This window comes from Thermobia domestica, chromosome 7, assembly GCF_964235325.1.
Source record: "Thermobia domestica chromosome 7, izTheDome1.hap1.1, whole genome shotgun sequence".
Taxonomy (NCBI): Eukaryota; Metazoa; Arthropoda; class Insecta; order Zygentoma; family Lepismatidae; genus Thermobia; species Thermobia domestica.
In genome coordinates this window covers 143,900,967-143,921,961 of record NC_137460.1, presented here as the reverse complement: position 1 = coordinate 143,921,961, position 20,995 = coordinate 143,900,967, and the positions used below count along the sequence as shown (strand labels likewise).

General features: G+C 35.4%; 1 long non-coding RNA gene across 2 annotated transcripts; it reads left to right on the top strand.

The window, feature by feature from the left end:
* Positions 1-1,326: 1,326 nt before the first annotated feature.
* LOC145690440 (uncharacterized) lies at positions 1,327-18,071 on the top strand. 2 transcript variants are annotated; one of them, XR_014132215.1, is made up of 3 exons: positions 1,327-1,459; positions 15,620-15,712; positions 16,731-18,071. It is a non-coding gene; the product is annotated as an uncharacterized LOC145690440 (long non-coding RNA). The 2 variants fall into 2 exon arrangements; XR_014132214.1 differs by having other exon boundaries at positions 15,620-15,949.
* Positions 18,072-20,995: the final 2,924 nt, after the last annotated feature.

The window sequence follows — 20,995 nt, the reverse complement described above, 5'->3', positions numbered from 1 at the left end:
GTATAGAACTAATCTTCAATATACCACATACCAAAAATCTCAGAAAAAATATTTATTTATTACGGAGATACAACACTTCAAACAATGGAAAAATGAGCTGCTTACGTCAGGGCAACACAGACGAGGGTTTTGGCGTGACGTCACAGGTCCGTATCGCTCTGTGAGTCGCATTGGAAGCTTCAGGGGATCTTTTCTGTTTCAGTTTTGTACTGCAAATTACAAAGAAATTTAGTAGAACAGTAAAAGGAAAAATGGCAAAATAAGTTGTAGCGCCCCAGAGGATGGCCCGGAACTTCTGAGTGCTACAGAGCGGAAGGCGTCTAACGTACTTAGAACGCAGACTAAAGAAAATCCAGAAAACTGAGTATCAAGGGGTCGCCAGTCTGTGAAAGATGAAATGGCAATGAAGTATAGGGCGCACAGACAACGTCCGACAACACGAGGCTTGCCCACACCAGCTCTACGAGAAGGCATGAACAAACCCCCCTTCCTCTTCTTGCTCCTGCGTATACCATAATTTAGAAATAGCTACCCTTAAATTAAACTTATCTAGCTACTGGGGACTTGCACTTGAACAACAACACTTAAAATGAAAAAGATTATTTATTATTTGATCAAAAGTCGGTATTAAGGCCATGGAAGCTTGATATAGAACAGGTACTTTATAACAGGTACATATACTATCATGCACGAGAACATATATTCGTATATTTATAAAAAAAACAGTAAATAAAAAAAAGTCATGCGTGAAAACATACAGTTACTGATGCATGATTACATCAAAATTCTTGCAGCTATAAACAATTGAGGAGGAACAACCATCTTCACCTCCCTTGTATAATGATTGAAACATTAACACACTTCATAATAATATGCAAGTTAGATTCTTACCAAATTCCAGAAGAATTGTCACTTCTGAAGATAATGAAAGAAATAGTTTAAATTTTATTATGCGAAAGATAATATCGTATCATAATTGTTAATTGTTGTACACTGCAACTAGACTTCAAGGATAATAATATAGCTATAAGGTACTAGCCAGCGTATACCCACCATCGGGTGCGCGCCTACATGTGCACTATCCAAACATGAGTGCAAAACTCAGTATTAAAATTGTTACCTCTAAGAAAAGGTATGCAATAAAATTATACACATTCATCTAATAACCCATTGAGACTGATTACCTGTTACTATGAGATTTCCATTTCGGTCGCTCTTGGAGACACACCCCTGGTACCAATCTAGTGTGAAAATAACAATACACTTCAGTACTACGCATGCGCAGCACACACAAATTGCTTCTCTCGTCGTAAATGTGCATGTACAATTCTTTGATAGCGTCATTACTGTTACGTCATAAACCAAACTGTAACAAGCCTTATAATTGGATAAAAATTATAGCAGACGTGTTATCAATTCAGTCCGGGCTCCGGGGAGAATAAGTGATGAAAGGATAATTGTAAGTAATTTTAAACACCTCTTTAATACACTTCCACTTTGGCACTTTGGGTTTATAGATAAGTTATAACCTTGAGGGTTTTTTTTCTTTTAATGTAGTTCAAGTATAACATTCCCGGCGGCAAAATAACAATTAATTTAGTGCTATGATATGTGATTGAACTTCGGTAGTGCAACTTACGAATATGGGGGCATTGTATTAATATCAGCAGGTAAAATATGTTACTTCGGAAGGGAAGGATAATATTTAAAGAACTTGAGGGTTAAGTTTAGAGTTACCCCTCCGCTTTGTATAAAAATCAGGAAAATTTACAGGAAAAATGAGGTAAGAAATGATAATTTGAAATTTTTATTTGATGTTTAGGAATGTAAGTTCGGCAGGAGAGTTATGTTTAATACGAGAAAAGATATGTGGAAGTTAGTACTATTTGCCGGATGCGGAAGGTTTCAGCAGCATGGTAGTTGTAAAATATGGCGAACAGGTGTAACGGATAGGCAAAAATAATGAAGAAAACCTTTTAAATTTTTGTGAAGCACACGGAGTACTGAAGTTAAGTGAAATGTAACAACTTTTAATACTTTAAGCACTGTTTTTTGTATGTTGCAAAGTCCAAGGGCACCTTCAGACTGGAGGGGCAACTCTAAACTTAAGCCGAACTTGATTATGAAGGTGTGGAACATGTAAGTCATTTATGAAGGTAGATACAGTATAAAAGTAATATTTGTTTTAAGTTTAATATCTCATGTGATATGCCCTTTAGGCTAAAAAGGACAGACATCGTTTAAAAAAAATCGTTCATTACTATTGAGTATTGTGGAAATTAGAAATGAAAACAATTATGAATCAACGGAATTTACATTTCCTTTTGGAAATAGCATCCTCATGCTTTTTAACCTATTTGGGCTAGCTTTGGGGGGCCAATTTTTCGCCTACTTTTTTGCGATGTATTTTTTCGATTCGGTCGTTTTAGGGTTTCATACTTTTAATTAGGTCACCAATATTAAATTCAGATAGTATTGCCAAGCGAGCGTTAGCGAGTGAAGGCGCGTGAGAGCCCCGCAGGGCACGTTGTTTTCTGTCTTCGTTACCATGAAATCATTTGTTTTTCTCTATATATATTCAATGTATATATATTTTGTATACTCTCTTGACGTTGTCTATTGCAACAAATGTTGTTTAACGACAATAAAAATATTCTATTCCAGTTACCTTTACGGTTTGTACAGGTCCCCTACTGCCTTTAAAAAATTGTGTACAATACTTTCTTGGCAACTTGAACACCACTGTCAACTCATTTCCCCTGTAAATCATCCTGGTTTTTGCCAGTTTTGGCCCCCCAATACTAAACATTTACCCCTATTTGTTGTTTTCGCACATGCCGATACTACACTTAAAACAAGTAAAGTTCAGGGATGCCATTCAGAAAAAAAATGTAGTTTAAAAGTTACAGCCACACCAGCGTTGTAAGGTATTACCTAGTTCTGTCACTGATTTTCTCGTAATGGTTTCTGTATTATTGTCTTTCCGCCTACTAGTACCCACCCACTCCAACAGCTTTCGTTTTTCTACTTTAGTTGTGATTGTATTTCGCAAATAGACAAACCAAATTGTGCTAAGTGGCCACTAGAAATGGCATGAATCTTATCTAGCCGAGTCAGGGCAGGAGCGCAGCAGTGATACCTGCCGTGTGTGCGTCCTTATGGAACAGGCGTCTCAGCGATGGTGAGAAATGAATATTAGACGAAATATCATCATGAGAGCAATAAACGAGCTTATGAAGGTCGTCAGTATAGATTGATTAATAAGGGAGAAACCGATTTTAAATTCTGGATTATATCAGTTCACGGGTGGATCCGATATGAGATAAACGGAATATATCAGTGTTTCAAACACGATGTGTATGTTACGGTAATGGAGGAAAATACAGAAATGTAGAGCTGAAACTAATAAGAAGAGATCGCGTCTGAACCAAATTGGGCCCAAATTTTGATGCTGTCCCTTTCATGGGGGGTTTAACTTTACAGTGCCCGATCCAGCTGGTATACTCATTCAGAAACGAGAAATTACACTCTGTTAATTTTACGGAAGTGGGTCAAGACTTCTCTTCCCTTAAACTGACCCGTTCCTGCTCCTACCCTACTTATTCCTATCTTACTCTACTATAAGTAGCCTTTTAAAGTGGTCCTACTCATCGATGCGCAGCTGGAGCATGTATTTGTAAAGTTTATCCATATGGGGAAGTAAATTTGTAAGACTTACGGAAGAAATATTACTTGATTTCACTATAGAATTGTACAGGTAATGAAAATATATCTAACCTTTACATGTATAAGGTAGAAATATGATATGTAAAGCGTGTTCTTTACTACGTAGTTCTCCATATAAAAGACATGATGAAGTGAAATGCTATGACAAGACAGTGTACACAGTGCCGCAAGACTGTGCCACACAAGGCATGTGCTTTGTGTTTTATATAGTGTTTTTCTACCATCCTCGTTTATACGTAGCAGCGCTGACGCATCTGCTTATAACGGATACACTCCTCGCTCATGCTCGGAACCCCTTCTGCGCTCCTGCCCTGATGGGTTAAATAGCATTCGTGGTTTATGCGGTACAGTTTTTATGCCATATATGCATACGCTCAGTCCTGCTTAAGTCAGTCTCCGATTATTAAAGCAACTCTTCCTTTAATAAACAGTTTGTAAGGCAGTAAGAGTGCATTTTCTGCCAAGAGGAGTTCATATTTCTTGAATATGAGCATCCCTTCTATAGCAAAAGTTTGCAACATTTAACAGTTGAAAGATACTAATTTTGCGAAGTATTACAATACAGACGAATAAGTATCTAGCGAAGAGCATAGAATCCATGAATATAGGAAATACTTGTGATTAATAGTTAAGAATGAACGACGGAAATGAAAGAAGATTAATTCTAGGTAAGGTGTATTATGACAACAAGAAATAAATAGCAGCACAACGTGGAAAACAGGTTCATGTGCGTCTAATCCGGGGCCGCACTTTGCGGAAGATTAATCATACTTTCTTTCTTTTTATTTTATTGTGGAATCAGTTCACATATTTTGTGCTTAGATTTTACAAGTTTTTGCACCCTTAAAATCAGGGTTTGAATTTTTTTTTTTTTTTTTTTCACAACGCATTTGGGCCCATGGTATATTTTCAGGTTTAATTTTTTTTTTCGAAATATTTCCGTGTCTTTGGGGTATAAGTGTTAAAATGTGATTTATATTTCAAGAATATCATTGTCACAACTTGCAACAATATTCTATTCACTGCTGTTTTAGAAAAAAAAAGCCGCTATTTTGAAATTTTACATTGGATCACCGAGAAAATCTATACAGCAAATTTAGAATGTCTCGTGCTTCTACTCTCAAAATTTCGACTTGAAAGTCCGAAAATTGCACCCTGTAGCGTGGATAACAGCTATTTTGAAAAATGACCACCATTTTGAAATTTTACGTTGGTATGCCGCCAAATTCTATATAGGAAATTTAGTGTCTCGTGTTTGTATCCTGAAAATTTAAACTTAAAAGACCGAAAGTGGTGCCCTGTAGTAGTGTGGTTACTGGCAGACGAACGAACAGATGTAGTTCGAATCATCCCAGGAGCCTCAGTGATATTCGCCAAATGTTTCGTTGAAATTCACTTTCGATACTTTGTGTGTTCAATTACGGGAATTTCCCAAGCACTTGTTGCAAGACGGTTCTTTCCAGAAAATTAATTTGAAATAAAGATATAATTCATATTTTATAAAGCAAGTGTTTCAAAATGTCTTAAATGAAATTAAATATCTTCCAGCGTAAAACAAATAGATTTATTGTTAAAGTATTCACTTCCGATGCTTTGTGCGTTTAATTTTGGGAACTTCCCGAGCTCTTTCACTTTTTTCCTTCTTTCGAAAATGCAGCTTTCTTCACTGTTCATCGAAATTTCAACTAGTACGGAATTTTGAATTGAGCACTTGAAGTAGTAAGCGTTACGCAGTCTTCCGAACTCCGGACCTTAAGCATTTTATTTTGACAAGAATTTTTACGCTATTGCTGGTATTGATTCTACAGAATGCTTATTTGAAGAGTAGCAACAAATAACTGAACTAAACTGTTGTTGTTGGAAAACCAAATTTTACTGAAAAATACTTGTTATCATCAAAGGTAATAAAAAATAATACTAATAGTTTTACTAATGAACTACATATTTATTGCTAGTATCGGCACCTATGGCCGTAAACCCGTTAAATGTATGAGGGATAACGTCCCTCGGCGCCGCCGAGTCGGTGAGCACACTATTCACGGAAAGTATTTTCTAAAATATAAAATTGTATATTTTACTTCAAACAGGCTATAAGCATAATCCATATATTAATTTGTTCTACAATTATCTCAAGCTAAGGTAAGGTTTCTTATTTATTCAGGATTTTATAAATGTCTTATGTTGAAGGGTGTTGTATACCTTGACGCGAAAGCATCTAATTCGCCCAAGGAAAGACCAAAATCTGATAAAAATAACTTTCAATGTGATCACCTTAGTTTTACCAACAATATACTAACAAAAAGCTCAAAAACCCAGGTGTTTTTTTTTTTTTTTCAGGTGGGTCCAACCCGAATAACCCCACCGGCTTTTTTTCGGGCTGGGCCCACTTGGGCAAACCCTGCTTAAAATAGGATAACAACGAGACCCGAAGGGCAGTATTATTGGAATTCTAACTAGTCACAAAATCCACAGTGGGTTTTATTGCAATAGGTTTAAAAATTTCTCCAAAATTATACTTTAAAGCATAGATTTAACTAATAACCTTAATGTGGTTATAATTACTTCGTTCGATCATTTTCTTAGAACGCGCCTAGTGTCAGAATTGGCTTAAAATATGTATTTATCAAGACATCACGACAATAGAATACAATTGAAAAAAGTTCGGGAATCATGCATAACTAATTCTATAAGATGTGTGAAGTGCTTCTGTTATGAAGACACATATGGAGATCACGTTCACATATCTCCGATCTCTTCATAACAATCCTTGAAGGTGAATGCAATGTTTACATTCGAAACATCAGAAGTCAATATTTTCTATTGGCTGATAGCCCGAGAAAAGTTATTTGAAGTTAACTCTAGTTCATTTTGGCTCATTACACGTCAAATCACGCAGAAAGAAAATCAGAATTGTCACCCACAGAGTCATGTTTTAATGAAACTTCGTTTACTTGTTAACACTATTTCGGTTTGAAGACCTGTGAAATCTTCCTTCCGTTGTTCTAATAGTTTGTGGAGAAAGAGGATCAAAGTAGTAGAATAGCAGATTTCCGGATCGTTCTCGAGAGCTTCTAATATTGCATAGAGCATAATACAGAAAATCATATCCCAGTATGTAAGCAGTGTATCACTTTAAGATTTTATCTTAAGTGCATGAAGGTCTGTAGATCTAGTAAAAAAGATATATCATCAAGGTTACCGTACATTAAGAGTGTAAAATGCACCCTTGCACCTCAAAATAATTAACTTTTTGTATACTATTCTCATTTTAGGACATGTGCGTTATCACTATAAGGCAAGAATAGTTTTTCTGCCGCTTTCTTGGATAAACTGTAGGTGGAGGTATGGTTTGAGTCTGAAATAGTATTCACTTACATTTAATTCTCGACAATATCTTTCCTTCCCCACGACAAGGGCATGAAAGTTAGTAGCTGTATTTTTTCTCTTTCTTCGAATGATTTGACTGTGGAGTTTGACCGTTATTAAATCAGAAGTTTATCCATATCACGAGTCTTTTGGGATTCTACGAAAATCTTTTTCAGGGGAAAACTATGTTCCCAAAACTTTGCTTAGTTTAGTTTTCAGAGAAGAACTTTAGTCCTCCTCTTAGCATATGCATGCTCACTGTGACGGAATGGCATGGAATTTTAAACGTGAGTACCCTCATGCTGTAAGTGAAACATTAAGATGCTCTTCACTTTTTTTTTCTTTCTTCAGATACTTCAAAATAGATATATTGTGTTCACTGTTGCCAACTTTGTTCACATTTTACATGGGAAAATTTGCCGAGTTTGTTTCTGCACGTATCAGGCATTTTGACTGCAAATATCCTTTACGAAGTCAATGTTTTTCCAAAATGAACACTTAGTGTACATTTCTCAAAGCTTTAGTGATTGGTTTTTTGTGACATGTAAATGGGTCATAAACAACTTGTGATAATGGTCATAAGTTTTCAAGTAAATATGCCTTGTGATGTTTACATACACTTGTTAACAAATCAGAAGTGATTCAATTCCTGAAAGATAACACTTCTTTTCAGATGCACATGCAGTAGAAATGCAGTGTAATTTTATCACCCATGACATTCACTTTTAGTTTCCCTTCCTACACTGCACTGTTCAAATTTACTTCCTGACATCGTTGTAAGCCAGTGATTCTCAACCTAATTCCTATCACGATCTCCATTTTATCACATCCTCTTGCCAGCGGTTCCCTTATAATTTCTGGTTTGTACAAGGTCTGTATGATAAGTAATGAGACTCGCCGCGCCGCGGCGCGCGTGTCGCTGGAGCGGGTTTGTCGGTGATGGAGGATGTAGGGGGGGGGTCCGAGCAAAGCAACGCACCGCGCGTCAGTTGGCTCCGAGCCTTAGTGGAGCGCGGACAAGCCTTGGACAAAGCCCTTGTGAACATTCTTGTCACGGCGGAAAATCAACAAACATGGAGGGTTCCATCGAACAGCGTTATGCGATCAAATTTTGCGTTCGCCTGGGGAAAACGGCTACTCAGACGCTTTCTCTCATCACGGAGGCCTACAAAGAGGAAGCCCTATCCAAAGCCCAGGTGTTTCGTTGGCACAGTGCGTTCCGGAACGGCCGGGAAAGCGTTGAGGATCTGGAGAGGGCTGGACGCCCGACAACAGTGACTACGGACGAAACTGTGGCAAAAGTGAGGGATCTCCTGAACTCAGACCGTCGATTATCGTTGAGATTGATTGCTGATGAACTCGATATGAACCACACAACAGTGCACAAGATTGTGACGGAACAATTGGGAATGAGAAAAATCTGTGCGAAACTGGTGCCGCGAGTGTTGACTGACGAACAAAAGCAACGACGTGTTGATTGTTGTCAGGAACTGTTGAACCTCATGAACAGTGACCCTAACTTTGAAGATGACGTCATAACAGGTGACGAGTCGTGGGTGTTCCAGTACGACCCTGAAACGAAACGTCAAAGCGCGGAGTGGCACACTCCTGCGTCCCCGCGCCCCAAGAAGGCCAGAATGTCGAAGTCAAAGGTGAAAACAATGTTGATTGTTTTTTTTGACAATGTGGGGGTGGTCCACAAGGAGTTTGTACCCCAAGGACAAGCCGTCAACGCCGCCTTCTACAAACAAGTCCTTGAGAGACTGCACAGGAGCGTCAAGCGGAAAAGACCGGCGATCGCTAGCCGGTGGAAGTTGCATCACGACAATGCCCCTGCCCACACCGCCTTCTTAGTGACCTCCTTTTTGACCCGGATTGGGGTGGAAGTCCTTCCACAACCACCCTACAGCCCAGATGTGAGCCCGGCCGACTTCTTCCTCTTCCCGAAGCTGAAGCCACGCTTGAAAGGAACCCGTTTTGCAGACGTCACAGCCATCCAAGCAGCCGTGACCACATTTCTAAAGGACATGCCGGCTGCTGACTTCCAGGGGGCGTTTGCAGCGTGGAAACATCGATTGCAGAAGTGCATCGACGCAAGAGGAGAGTACTTCGAAAGCTTTTAAGTCCCTGTACAGATCAGATCAATAAAACAATGTTTCCAGACCTGGTCTCATTACTTATCATACAAACCCTGTAATAAGCTTGTGTGGGGTTTTTAAAATACCTATTGCGGAGATCTCACAATATCCACCTATTTCTATAATAGTAGAATCCATTTCTTGTATATAGTGCATACAGTAACTTCCCTAAAAGCGAATGGATTAAAACCAAATTTGGTCACTTCATTCATATTACAAATATCAGATCCGATCCGTCATACTGTTTCAAAATGGAGGCCGTTTGAAAATTTTAAAACTTCATAACTCCCTTGATTTTGGGTCATATGATAAAGAAAATAAAGTGATTTCTAATTTTGGTTTTAAAAAACTCGGATAGTTGTTAAAAAAGTTACTTTTAATTATTTGATAATGTACGTCACGAAGATCAAACCAGGCATTGCCGCACTAGTGAAATCAATCATGCTCAGGTATCTCATTACCTTTGAATTTTAATTGCAGGTTTTATTGCGTTTGTATTTTTCTGGTATTTCAATATGCAGTTCTCATTAGTTTTATATCGTACCTCTTTCATTTAAATTTATTTTTAAACAGCTCTGCACCTGTTGAAAATCTTTAGTAAACCTATTTTTTGTTGTTCTTAACAGTATGTATAAAAATTAAAATATGCCTATCAGAACAAAATTCAAAATAATATTTAAAAATGTTTTCCGGTATTAGCTTCTAATTATATTTATCTCTTTTGCTTAGCTTCGCGACCCCCAGGTTGAGAAACCCTGTTGTAGGCTAACTTCTCACTTGGCAGTACGAAAGTACTATATTGCCGCCACCCCAATAAGTATCCAGTCTTACGCACTGAGAATGACATGACCCCTGCATACAAGCACAGCTGAAACGGAACTGTACATTACTGTAAAATTGAGTAACATTTCAGACGGAGAAAGAATTTTATTTGTGTTTTCATAGAAACAACATTTTTCCATCTATGTATTTAAGCAAACAGCATATATTTGATACTATAGACACACACATCAACAAATATAGTAACTAAATATAAGCTCTTCAAGTCATAAAATACTTTGCATTATGACCGAAGCTTGTACTTCCTTTTGTGAGGTTATGTTAAGTCAAGTTGGTGGTTCTCCCTGCCATACAGCCTTCATATTAGTTCATTTGACGACAATATTTGTAGACTTGGAATAGTAGTTAAATTTTAACATTAGATTCACTTTGGCTGTGATCTTGTTGATTTTTACTTGGAATAAGTCTTTTGCGCGTGCAATTTTCTTATTAATATCGGTTACGTGCAAATTCATGATATTCTGACTAGTATATTGTGGCTACAAGTATGAATTTTTCTGCACGAAATTGGTTCCCCTTTCCTTCCATCCTCCTATTCTTATATTGTCTTCAGCATTTATTGTAGATATACGCAATATGGTCTTATATTTGAATGCCTTTGATACAGATAATACTATCTGCATATTATTTCTACAGAACATATTACATATATAATGTTTATATTATATTGCCTAAAATATTTTATTTCTCACTTTGCGGAATTATACTGGTTTGTAATCAATACTCACCACCAATTGTGTAAGTAAACCCACGATTTTCCTATTTTAGTGCTCAAAAATAACGAATGAAATGTCCAGTGTTCTTATATTAAAATCCGTAATTTTAGATGCGACCTTATATTAGTGCTCTACTTTAGTCTCTTTTTGTATATTTATTTAATGATAGAAATTGAAAATATTTGTAATAATTTATAATGGTAAGTTTTGCATTTACATTTTATTACCTCTTACAGAGGTACAACTGTGCATTTTTCGTAGTTCTTCTCAACACAATCGCTACAACCCCCTCTTTTCACTTCCCAAGTATGATCCTGGACTTTTGTGTGTACACTGGAGAATGGTAAGGTGAAAATATCATGACAAACCAAATTACCTTTTTCTTGTTATGACTATGAGAATTTTTGAACAGTTAAATCGAGAAGTACTTCACATCAGTGGCGGCGTAAGATGAAAAACTTTGCCCGAGCTGGACTTTACAAAAAAAGTTTTTTTTTTTTTTTTTTTTTTTTTTAATCGGATATGAAGCAAAGTCCATCGTCCCTCCCCCTTTTCAATACATACTGTGTGAGATTTAACTTGTAGACTTTAGTGAGTTACAGCAAATAGAAGCTATTCTTAAAAGTGACATTATCAAATTAGAATTGACCATTTTCAAAGTATATTCAGGATGAAAAATATTCATACACCAGTCGTCGCACTTAGTTGTCTGCATTGAAATGTATTTTAAAGTTCAGTTAACTTTAAATATATCAGGGTTGGCAAAAACCATGTTTTTTGTTGAAAAACCAAAAAACCCGGTTTTTTGGTTTAAATAATTTGCTCTATGTATTTATATCACATATGGACAGAAGTAAGTTTGCTTCACCTTGGTGTTATTATGCAACAATCCGGGTTATGCTGGAAGGGGTCACATAAGCATAAAGCCTAGTCCAAACCGTTTCTCGACTTAAATCCGGAACAAATGGTCCTCCATTTGAACTCGAAACTGAGACTAATTGGCCACAAATGCGATACGTCTGCCAAATCACTCTCGAAGGACTCCTGATAAAATATGTTGTACTGATCTTTGCATGCTTTAAATATAATTGTCTAACTGTCAAGAGTCATTTGAGGACAAAAAGATAAACAGTTGCACACGTGAAACCATTATACAGAATTACATATGGACAATTTCAAAACACTGCAGAGTACAGAACAACTAATTAAGTCCAAGTTAGTTCACTACGACTTTTATTAGTCCAAGTTAAAGAAATACAACGACTTAATGTGCATTTCGGTAAAAAAAAAAAAAAAAAAAAAAAGTGAATAAAGATAAGAATTGAGTCCACTTTGACTTGACCCATTTATACATCAATAGATAGCAAAGATACTTCTGATTTCAGTAAATGCTTCTCGTGGGGTTAGTATGACCCCCCCCCTCCAAAAAAAGTACGGTATTTCGATGTATTTTATCAATAGTAAACACTACCAAAACGAAACAATGTTTAGAATTTTTCTTTGATTGGAATCGCATAACAATAACAAGAAACTATAAACAAATCACAAAAGAAGCATTCCTAAGCTTATTTAGAAAAAAAAAAATGGTTTTGTAGCATAATCTCTTCGAGTAATGAATGGGGAATTCAGATCTGAATATAATACGAATAATATACGGGAGTGACAGGTGATAACCCACAAATGTGTGTTCATCAAGATTCTACAAACACTTACGGTTTTTTTTTTTTTTTTTTTTTTTTTAACCAACACTGAAATGTATTATTTCTGTTGTTGCCATGGCAACGAGAGTTGGTCAGTTACCAACGATTCTGTGAATGATATACAATTCGCTTCTTTGATAATGTCACGTTTCGCTTGTTATAACTGATTATCGAAGTTTGTGCGAATTCTGGAATGTAATTTCAGACGTACATCCAGTGTCATATTAGTGAGGAAGTTACTCAGCATGTGAATTACTTCTCGATTTAATTCTTCATAAGGTGAACCCCCATGAAGCTCGCAGAACCAAAAGTGAATGAAATATAACAGGCAGTCCCCCCTCCTCCGTTAGTTTAACGTCTGGAAATGTTTCCACGGTTCTTGATATTTCCTATTATTTTTCAAATCATCGATAAGTTGTGTTGTTCTTCTTCTTCCCTTCTTTAGCTATATCAAAAAAGCAATTTCTTCACAAAAATCGTCCTCTTTTTTCTAGCTCGTGTTAAAATATTTTCGTTTGTTAGTTTCCGTTTTATCTCTCGATTTTTCTCCAACACCATGTTTCGAAGCTCTGTAAGTATTTCTTCTCTAACTTACATAATGTCGAACTCTCCGAACCATACAATTCCATATATAATATTTGACCCACTTCTTCAGTTCAATGTTAAGCCTGCTAGTTAGGAATAACCTTTTCTTGGCGAATGCCTCTTTAGCCACTGCAATTCTTGACCTGATCTTTTTAGTGCTGTGAACTTCTCTCTAAGTACTTCCCAGACATTTGAAGTGGTCTTTTCTACTCTGCTCAGTAAGGGCGTGTTTCCAATTTTTTTTTTTTTCCGACTCTTCGATATTGATTCTATATTCCATATTGCTTCTCAGTGTCAACTATCCTATCTATTATCTGTATTCTTCTTCGGGTCTATCTATAATAACTGTGTTATCCGTTTATCTCACCTTGTTAATGATCTTCCCCCATTCTTGAAATCTCCAACTTCCATTAATTCTGCCTTCATTAAGCGTTCACGTAATTGGGATGACGTACAACATCGCTGTCGCAGACTCCTCTCTCAATCTCTATACTGTTAAATTCTTTTGGTTCAGACACAACTTCACTCTTCGTTTTGTGTATAGGTTGCGAATAAATGGACTATCCCTCCAGTTTACCTCGACTTTTTAAAACTTTCGTCCAGTTTACCCGTCAAAGCTTTTTTCCAGTCGATGAAGCACAAATTCTACTCTTCCTTTACCTCAAGGACTCGATCTGTTGTAATTCTTATCAACCCAGTAGCATATCTGGTTCCTTTTCCTTTCCGGATCCTTAATCCGGAATTCCAAAATTGATCTTACTCCAAATCTCTTGTCTTACTTACCAGCCATGTATATAGTGTGTGCTTAATAACATTTCCAGTATGGGAAATAACGCTTATTAAGATTATGTGATCAGTGCATTTCTTTGCTTGCTTTTTCTTAAACAATACAACCATTGTAACATCTAGAAAATCCTTCGGCCATTATCTATTCAGGTGTCCTTGTTAATTGGTGAAGTCAATGCCTTCATTGCATTGTCTCCTAATCCTTTCACCAAGTCGCTGGTATGTCATCGTCTCCAGTATCCTTCTTCCTTCTCATGTCTTTGATGACCTGTATTACTTCAGCTTTCAGAATTCTTGGTTCATTGTTTTCGTTGACTTCTTCTTTTGCTTCGATCACGATATTTCCTGAGCGGTTCTTCTCGTCATATAGATCCTTTGTACATTCCTCCTTGATTCTAAGGATTTCTTGCTGGCCATCTTGATATTCCATTCCAAATGTGTATATAATTTTGTTACTTTTCCCACTCATTTTTATGCTTTCTGACATCAGATTATATTTGCCACGTCGTTGAAGTTGTGTTATTTCTTTACATCGCTTCCAAATACTTCTCTTTGGCCCTGTCAGTTTCTTTTCTCAATTCATTATTCAACCTTTTGTATTCTTTGGTGTCTGTGGTTTTCACCCTTTTGCATTCCACCATCTTAAGCATTTATTCAGTTATCTATGTTTTTCTAGGTGCTCTTTTCATCTTGCCAGTGTTCTTGAGTTTATCTAGTAGAGTCTGTTTAACTTACTCTTGTCCTTAGTTTGTTCTACGCAGCCTGTCGTATTGTCTGCTGCCAGATTTTTTTTCCCTATCTTCTTTCGCATTGCTGTTACATACAATTGTCGATTTCTCCTCCCGTTTTTCTTGATTGACTTTAACCAGCTTTGCACTTTCGCCACTAAGAGATTGTGGTCCGAATCTATGCCCGCTCCTAGTAGTCGTAATGTTCCGTATATTATTCCTGAAACCATGTTTAATATCGCATTTTTACCTTTCTTGTTTCACCTTTTTCCGACCATTGCCCTTCATTCAAGTGTTTGCATTATACTTACCCATTTCCATTTATAAATTTTCAAGTTTACCCATTCGTATAGTTCGGACGTTTCAAGTTCCTATGCAGTTGAGATTCATTGCATTTTGTGGAGTTTTCGAACCTATACGTATAACAACAACAATACTGCGAGCAAGTACTTGTTTGATTATTTTCGAATGCATTTCGATTTTATCAGAAGGTACATCACATTTAAAAATAGGCTAAACCTTATACAGGTAACTAACTATAGGCGATTTTACCGTATAACAATATCGATGCTGAGAAGTCTTAAATGGTTTTACTCAAATTCTGCTCTTTTCATTATGTTAATATTTTCGGTCACCTGCTGTGACATCCTCTGTATATGACATTCGTGATATAAAGCGATTCTAGTTATTCCACCGGATGATTTTTTAAACATCGACAAAACTTCATACATAGATTCTTCTTTGGCTGGCTAGTTCGTGACCTAAAAATGTTTGTATCATAAATGTGATCTATAAGTTCTTGGTCTAATATAATTTTGCGAAATCCCTCCCGTAAGGATATCGTTTATATATTTTTTCATATATTGAGCACAAGTATTGACACAAATTTTGATAATAATTTGATAGAAGAGTAATGGAAGAATGGTTATTTGGATATTTATTTTTAAAAAAGAAAAGAAAAAAAAATATTCATTAATTGTTGTTTCATGTTGCTTTTCAGCTAAATGAGATTTGTATTTTCCGTTTTTCTACAGGTATTTGGAACATAGTGCAGTTATTGAAGCAGAATTTTGCAGACTTGGATAACTATTGGTAGCTCGCAGAATTCCAAGGTTTAAGGCAACATGGTGAATACACGCGCTGCAATGAAATTTAGAAATTACGTATAACATCGGTAGACAGAAGTGTAAAGCAGATCATTTTTTATGTTATTCGTATTGATAATGTAAATTTTTAGGTGACTCGGATGATAAGTAGATAGAAACTTCAAACATGTACGCATTGACGTTGGCTTGGCCTATGCTTGAAAGTGGTTGCTTTGATGAATATTGAAATCATTTCCATTTTTTGACTTTGTATTCAATGTAAGTCGTATTGTATGTAAATATAACGTCTTTAAAGTGCTATTTTGTATAATAATTATGAAAATTCTGTATTGAGTTAAAAATAATAAGTGCTGAAGAGCTTATGATGTTTGTACTCTTAATGCTCGATCTTGTTACATCCAGAGTTAAACTGAAAGAATTAGCACAATAGTTAGACAGAAAGAAGTGAAGGGAAAAGAAATAAAAACGGCCAGATTGAAAACCCACGATTAGAAAAAAAGAAAAAGTGAATGAATGAATGAAAGCGATAAGAAGGGGTAAAATGTTTCAACAAGGAAATTGTGTGCTGAAGTAAAACATTATTCATACAACGTACATCATCTACAATTAGAAGGAAAGACAGGAGTAAAGCAAGTGTCTTAATTAAGTAGTGCACTCTTATATAAAAATTGCAATGTTCACACACAATAGCAGGCAATTACAATTTTGTACGTGTTATACACACGTTTCTGATTAAAATACACAAATATTAATTTCTGCGCAAATTCTATTCAGGATCTATATTGTGTTCAAACCTGCTTCAAATTAGGTTAAAACATTGTTATTATCCACGTCTCCTTTAGTCTACACAGAATATCCGTTGGACGTAAAACTCAAATATTTCATTTCACTTAGATTACATTTCCAAACGGTGTTTCTGTGGGCCTGAAGTTATTTGCAATATGTGTAGTATCATAAATGGCATAGGTAATTTTTTCTCTCTCCTAATTGGAGACATTGTTCTTTTATCATTCAACGCATTATGTGATTCTTTTTTCAGACATGAAATTTACATGCAACTAATTACCATCGGCTAACTACATGCAGCTAGAGTTGACTTCAAAAACTGAGAGTGATAGAGAAAACGGTATGGAAAGTTGAGCCACCAAGAGAAACATGCTACCGTGAAAGGACAAAACTAAAGCTAATGCATTGGAGATTACTAGGATAATTCGTCAAATGCGTACTTCAATTTTTTTTTAAATAAATATGTATATATCTGCCCCGTAATCTCTGTATAATTAAATAAATCCGTCTTGGAGGGTAGTATTTAATATTTTCTTATGTATTGCAGAACATAATTTTATAGTAATAAAGTATGTCGTTGCCCAGTTCATTGCATTTACATCTACTCTGTTTTATCGTGCACAGGAATGAAAGTAATATATGTGAAACTAGTATCTTTGCTATCCCATTAACCAGTATCGTATATGATTCGTATGTTCGTTTTCATGCCTCTATTGTTATATTTTATATATTATAAGTATTTATTGCATATATTTCTAAACAGTAATGATTCACATTCTTAATAGGCTAGTATAAAAATAACTTACACAATTATATATTATCAATGATTTAAACTCATATGGGCAAATTGACTAAATTATTTGCCAAATATAAACCTCTTATTAAGATTGCGAATCCGTTTAACTGTTGCGTTGGTTTATTAATGTTATCTGCTTGAGAGTGATGTATCAGTTGTATATTGAACATTATTTGTGAGTTACATATGTCAGAACAATACTCAGAGAATGCAAGACGAGAAACTTTCCAGTATGAAGAAAAATAATATATTCTGTGCTTTACTCATTATTGTTCGTGTTTTTAAGAGATAATTACAATTAACATTTTACGTTAATACACAATTCATTTATTACGATCAGAATTGAAAAACAATTCATATATTTATGTATGCATAAGTAAATGTAATTTTATTTGACCAATATTTATTGTGCAACCTAACGTAACGGTACTCAGGATGTTATTTTACGTAATTGGTATACTGGGTTTAGGCCAATCTCAGTGAATTTCATTAATTGTTAATGGGTTGTTGCTTACCACATGTCACCAATTATTGTTAACGATCCATGCAGAAAAGTTTACTCCCAAGATGGAATCGCGTTCTCTTTTAGAGAAGGATCACTGAAGCACATATTTAGCTCGATATGAACTAATATGTGGTGGCCAGGGTGTTGGTTAAATATATGAATCTTCCACAATAAATGTTAAATGGCTTAGATGATTTTCGAGGTGGTTAGGGCATTAACTTTTGTACACTATTTGCGGTGTTTGCATTGTTTTGTTTTGTTGTTGGAAAATATATTCATGGTGTCAGTTTGAAGTGTTTATTGTATTAATTGTCACATATTTTGCACAACTGGGAGCGATGTCTGCCAGTAAACTTGATATTGAGATGAAGCTAAGTTCATGAAACAAAGGCAGTTGGGAATCATGATGTGGTGCTTGTAATTAGAATTGAGCATCCTTTGTGATTACTTGTTGCGCTTTGTTTATTTCTTCAAAGTTAGAGTAGATAATTATGTGACATCAGATCCAAGATAAAAGAAGACAATATATATAAAACAACCATTAGCCGGACAACCGACAACGAATAGGACATCTGTAGTTTTTAAAGAGATCGATAACTATGGGAATAGACAGAAAATGATGAGAGCACTATTCTAATGTTTAAACAATTTATGTGGCCACCTACGCTGTGCTTCAAATCTGAGCATTTTGTATGATTAATATCCTTTTGTGTCATATTTGTGGCTATAGCATTATGTTTTGTTTTGATGTACGAAACAGTGATTCCGATATTGATATATTTGATAACCCGTAATTTGTTACTTTTTGCATTTTTCAAAAGACTTTTCTTTTTTTTTTTAACTGACGACTACTGGTAGTCAACTATGACGAGCACTAAATTTTTGTTGACGAACACTGGTATTTTACACATGTTTCAGAATTTTTAACTTTAAAAGAGTTAGCATATGCCATTTAAAATCCTTATTTTTACTGAGAAGATATATAATGTCCAACTTGAATTTGGTTTAGTTCCGCCAATTTCTGTCGTACAGGTAGCGAGTAGTCATTAATAAATATTATGCCTCATAAATAGTGACGACTATTGGCTCATTTACCCTATATATATTACGAAGTATATGATATTTAACGTTGTAACATATCTAATGTAAAAATCATAGCTAAATCTTACCTCACAGCAACTATGCCAAACTGTTTTAGCTCATGGGAGCGCGGTAGCTCAGTGGTAGAGCGTTCACCTCTGGTGCTTGGGGTCCCTGGTTCGATCCCAGCTCGCACCGTGTGGACTTTCTGGTGAACAAACACCGTGCTCGTGGGTTTTCTCGGGGTTCTCCCGTTTCCTCCCACTTTCTCCATTCCATTTCATTCATTTCTCATCATCACCGTCTCCTTTAGCCTAACGGGCAGACCCGTGGGACGTAAAACTCAAAGATTTCATTTCATTTTGTTTTAGCTTCATTGTCGCTCACTAGTTTTCCCTAAAATATTATTTAATGTTACAAAATAAATTCTGCAAATGACAAACTTGCTTGTTATCTCTGTGTAATGAATTGTTCAATTCTGTGAATGAAATTACACAGTTGTATTTTTTAAATTTGCATAAAGTTTATTATTTAATTGACTAATAATTATCCCTTTCTTTTCCTTTATTCTTTTTTAATCTATATATGTATACAGTATGTAGAGTTTGCCATTAATAATTGGCGTATGCGTTTCCTATAGGTAAGCAAATATCTATTAAAGTTTTAAATGAAAATATCTTCTCTTGCTGCCATTCCCGATACTGATTTATTAAATAACTACTCAATGATATTATCGGACTTAAAAAGTAATGAAGCATTTAGCATCTCTACAGAAACTACAGACAGTTAAGTAAACAGTTAGTGTATTAATATGGGCTACAACTAAAATAATAATAAGAACTATAATTTTTTATTGCATAATTGAAAATTACAGACTAAAAGTCCCTTTGCAATTCCAAATAGGGTACATAGACACAGAAACAATCGTACATACAATAGTATAGAATAAAAAATAAAAATTACATCCAGTGGCAAACGACAAACATATCATATGAAACACAACTAAGATTACAATAAATTATAAAATAATGCTCAGACATGCACAAGCACGGGCATGCACAGACAGTAATGAAATTGTGATTATGATAAATGATAAGTCGTAAACTTTCTTTTGATAGAAAGAAAATCAGGTATAGAAAATCAATGACATGCGAATAGTTGTTTGCATTTAACAGGCATTTATATATAGGCGCATTACTAAACTTCGGATTATACTTGAAAATTTTAGTTTCTCCTAGCCACATTAGGAATACCAAGACTAACGGCCTCAGTCAGTGGCAACTTACCAAATAAAATATTATGAAACAATTTAAAATCAAATAAAGTTCTTCTTTCAGATAATTTTAATAGGCCAAGATGATACCTAATTTCATCATAAGTTTTTCCTGATAGAAATTTAAATTTCCATTTTAGCCATGAAAGAAACAGATTTTGTACTACTTCTATATCCCTTTGAAAATACTGAATTCCTTTGTTCCAAACACTGGTGCAATATTCTAGTTGACTTCTAACATTTGCATAATATAAAATAAAAAGTTTTTTAAAGAGAAGTCTCTAGAGATCCGTTTTGTGATTCCCAGATTCCTTCTCGCTCTGGAAACTATATTCTCCAAATGTTTGTTGAATAACGATTTAGCATCAAAAGTAACACCCAGATCGTCTACAGAAACCCCATGCACGTTTTGTTGGACTTCAAAGGTAAAGCGTTAGTCCTTGATCAATTAACAATGATATTAATGTTATCTTGTAATTTAGCACAATCACTAGCATCATTTATAGTACGGTAAATTTTCAAGTCATCAGCATACATGAGAAATTGACAATCGATATTTTCTTTAAGGTCATTGACAAACAAAAGAAACAAAAGTGGACCTAAGTTAGATCCCTGAGGAACACCAGAAAAAATATATACATCAGAAATGTGACCTTTATATATTACAACAAATCTTCTACAAGTTAAATATGAAATAAACCATCTAATGAAGGTTGATGATAGATCACATGAGTTAAGTTTCTTGATTAATATACCATGAGGAAGTTTATCGAAGGCCTTGGTAAAATAAAATTTATTACATCTACTTGTCCTTGAGTTTTTACAGGAGGAACAATATCATACACAAAGCATGTTAGATTGGAC